We start from the raw sequence: 4,359 nt of genomic DNA, 5'->3' as shown, positions 1-4,359 counted from the left end.
CTTGTTTGGAAGGATATGGACATTGATTGTTTATTTTTTTCAAATATATATGCTAATAAATTATAGGCAACACCAAGGAAAGAAAGAGAATGTATAACCTTCAATCAGTAGTTCAAAACTGAATATGCAATTATGAAAAATAAAATAAGTAATGAATTAAAGTCTTTTATTTAATTCTAAAATGTACTCCTTTGTGCATATTTCTGTTTCCTTTCAAAGGATCCAATTATATGAAAACAGTACCTGCCATTGAAACTACTTCACCAGCAGTAATTTTCATTATTTTGAATGCAATAGCAAAATTCTTACCTGTTATCTGATTTTCATTTATTGAAATAGCTTTCAAAAGATTCAAAATGAATTTCTGAATATAGTTTCTTTCACAAGTGAAAACTCTAAAATTAACGAGAACTCTACTAAAACCACTAAAGTTTGAATTTCAGAAATCAAAGAAGAGATCCTTTTGGCTTTTTGCTTTCTCCTGTATTGGTGCTGAAGTCACGGGAAAAGACTGCAGAGTAAGCTGAAGAGGAGCTATTCAAATTGTCTAATGGTGGCGATAATTAATGACCTATCCTGTTATCTTACAAAGCTCGTATGGAGAGCAAGTCATATTAATAGCCATATTAACAAATTCCAAATGAAAACTTAAATATATTATCATTTGCATGGAGGAATAAAAAATGAGAACATAGGACCTCTTAAAGGAGCTATAATTTTTCTTTATAAATATTGAGAAAAATTGGTGAAACTGATACATCCTACCACAAGTGGTGTGTTAAATGCATTTATACATGATAGCCACTTAATGGGATGATTAGGGTATATACATTTTTAACAGCAAAATGCTTTTATAATATAAGTGAAACTAATCACTTTGTAAAACAAGATATGTAGAAGAATTCCATATGTAAAAATATGTACTTAATACAAAACTATATATCTCTATCCATATCTATAGAGAGAGAGGGAGGGGAAGACCTGAAGTATGAACATAAATGCAAACATATGGTGCTACGTTTTTGGTGTTGCATTCTTTAGTTTAGTTTTTGATTTTCCTAATTTTCTAATCCAATTAAGATATATTGCCTGTGCACAAAAAAAAGAGAGTATCCACTGAAAGAATAGTAAAAAAGACCATGACAACTATCTCTATCCAATCTCTCTTCAAAACACAAACACAAAACACACAACTATATAGATCAACAAGAAAAAGAAATGCCCTTTCCCATCTTGCAAGATGGCAGGTGAAAGAGTTGAGAAGCTGGATACTAAAGAGAAGAAACCTGAAGCCAAGAAGGGTGATGCTGGTAGCAAAGTGAAAAAGGGTAACCCCAAGGCTAAAAAGCCCAAGAAGGGGAAGACCCATTGCAGCCGCAATCCTGTTCTTGTCAGAGGAATTGGCAGGTATTCCCGATCTGCCATGTATTCCAGAAAGGCCGTGTACAAGAGGAAGTACTCAGCGGCTAAATCCAAGGTTGAAAAGAAAAAGGAGAAGGTTCTTGCAACTGTTACAAAACCAGTTGGTGGTGACAAAAACGGCGGTACCTGGGTGGTTAAACTTTGCAAAATGCCTGGGTATTATCCTACCGAAGATGTGCCTTGAAAGCTGTTGAGCCATGGCAAAAACCCTTCAGTCAGCACGTGAGAAAACTGCGAGCCAGCATCACCCCCGGGACCATTCTGATCATCCTCACTGGAGCCACAGGGGCAAAAGGGTGGTTTTCCTGAAGCAGCTGGCTAGTGGCTTATTACTTGTGACTGGACCTCTGGTCCTCAATCGAGTTCCTCTGCGAAGAAAGCACCAGAGATTTGTCATTGCCACCTCAACCAAAATTGATATCAGCAATGTAAAAATCCCAAAACGTCTTACTGATGCTTACTTCAAGAAGAAGGAGCTGCGAAAGCCCAGACACCAGGAAGGTGAGATCTTCGACACAGAAAAAGAGAAATACGAGATTACAGAGCAGCGCAAGATTGATCAGAAAGCTGTGGACTCACACATTTTACCAAAAATCAAAGCTATTTCTCAGCTCCAGGGCTACCTGCGATCTGTGTTTGCCCTGACAAATGGAATTTATCCTCACAAATTGGTATTTTAAATGTCCTGATGATCTAATTAAATAACTGATTACCTTTAAAAAAAAAAAAAAGAAAAGAAAAGAAAAAGAAATGCAACTAAAAAAATTTTCACAAAAATCGTAACTAAAAGTTTGGGAGGACTAAAGACTCTAAAGTACTTGCAAGCAAAACATAAACACCAAATTCAGCAGAGCTGTAGCTGAACCTTTCACTTGCTGATTAAACTCCGTGGAAGAGAGAGGAAGCCAAAGAGAGCCTAAGATGAAACAGAAATCACAGCCTGAAGGGCAGTCCTAGATCAGAGAATTGATCTCAGGGAGGAGATTTAAAAGTCCATGGGGTCTGAGATAGTAGCCCCAATTGTGCATTGCTTCTGGAGGAAGGAAATGGATACCAATATTAAAAAGGAAGATGAACCCTTTGGGTACTGGGTGGTAAAGAACAGTTTAAGAATGTGACAGATAAAAGGAAAAATAGAAAGGACTCATACTCCATGCCTTCGTATGCAGGCAAGAGTTAACTCAGCAGACCTAGGCTGTTCAAACCTTGCACATTCCTCTCCAACAAAAAGCCTGCCTTAAGAACTGGCCCTTGGCTACATCCCTGGAGATGAGCTCTGAGTCCTAGGAATATTGTTCCTGATAAGAGTGACTTGGCATGCCTGAGGCCTGGTGCCACACTGTGTGAGTTTGCTTGGGTATTTTATGCTTACAGTGATTGCCTGTTTTTGCTCCGTGGCTTACAGTGGTTGCCCATTTTTATTCCTGGGGCTGGAGTCTGGGCAGCAGAGGTGGGTAATGCAGTTGCTGCATGGCCACGTAACTAACCTCCTGCAGCAGCCCTGGACTCCAGGTGCAGGTGAATCTCCCTGGTCGGTACACATTGTCCCCTTTGTCACACATTGCTGGAATGGTTAGTGCTGCTGGCATGCCTTTACCGGAAAGGACGCCTGGAAGCTCGCACTTGATTTCTCTTGGACTTTTCCCGATGCATCTTTTCCTGGTGTCAATTTTAAGCTGTATTTCTGCTTTATTAAACTGTAACAAACGTGTAGCTAGACTAAGAAGAGAGAAGACGATAAATAAATGAAATCAGAAATAAAAGAGAAGAAAATATAACTGATACCACAGAAATACAAAGGATCATAAGAAACAACTAAGAACAATTACATGCCCGAAAACAGATAACACAGAAAAAAGAAATACATTTCTGAATGCATACAACCACCAAGATTGTACCATATAGAAAGAGAAAATCTGAACAGAATAATAATGAGTAAAAAGATTGAATCAGTAATAAAAAGTCTCCAAAAAAAAAAAAAAGCCCCAGACCTGATGAGTTTACTGCTGAATTCTACCAAACATTTAAGGAAGAAGTAATACCAGTCTTTCTCAAACTCTTCCAAAAAATCAATAAGGGAATAATTTCAAACTCTTTTTTACAAGGCCAGCATTACCCTGATGTCAAAGCCAGACAAGAGCATTACAAAAAAATAAAATTATAGGTCAATATCCTTGATGAACATAGATGCAAAAATCCTCAAAAACAAAATGCCAGCAAACCAAATTCAACAACGCATTAAAAAGATAATTCACGGTGATCAAGTGGGTCCATCCTAAGGATGGTTCAATATAGGCAAATAAATATCATACATCATGTTAACAAAATCCAGGAGAAAAACCATATGATCATCTCATTATATGCATTTGACAAAAATCAACATCCTTTCAGGATAAAAACTGTCAGCAAATTAAGAATAAAACGAATGTGCTTCAGCATAATAAAGGCCGTATATAATAAGCCAACAGCTGACATTATATTCAATGGTAAAAACTTGGTACCCTTTAAGATACACAACAAAAGGATGCCTATTTTCATGGCTTTTATTCAACATTGGCACTGGAAGTTTTTGACAGAGCAGTTAGGCAAGAGAAAGAAATAAAAGGCATCCAAATAGAAAAGGAAGAAGGGAAATTGTCACTGCTGACAACATAATCTTTTATTTAGAGAGTCCTAAAGAGTCCCCCAAAAAACTGTTAAAACTAATAACAATGCAGTAAAGTTGCAGGATATAAATTCAACACACAAAAACCAGTAATGTTTCTATATACTAAGAACAAATGATCTGAAAAGATAATGAAGAGAACAGTCCCATTTATAATAGCTGCAAATAAAATAGTTATGAATAAATTTAACCAAGAAGGTTGTTAGAAGTAACTTTTTTGATGCTGCAAAAGAAGTAGTACTCGAATATCAATTTCCTCAGCAAGGCACTTT

The 4,359-nt window shown here is 36.9% G+C and overlaps 1 pseudogene; it reads left to right on the top strand.

Annotated features, from left to right (window-relative positions):
- The first annotated feature begins 1,229 nt into the window (after window positions 1–1,229).
- LOC116537658 lies at window positions 1,230–2,116 on the top strand (annotated as a pseudogene).
- The last annotated feature ends 2,243 nt before the right edge of the window (window positions 2,117–4,359 follow it).

The sequence above is a fragment of the Sapajus apella genome, unplaced genomic scaffold, assembly GCF_009761245.1.
Source record: "Sapajus apella isolate SASKATOON/1434 unplaced genomic scaffold, GSC_monkey_1.0 scaffold113, whole genome shotgun sequence".
Classification (NCBI taxonomy): Eukaryota; Metazoa; Chordata; class Mammalia; order Primates; family Cebidae; genus Sapajus; species Sapajus apella.
The sequence above is the reverse complement of the archived record's forward strand: the minus strand, read 5'-3'. Positions and strand labels throughout refer to the sequence as shown.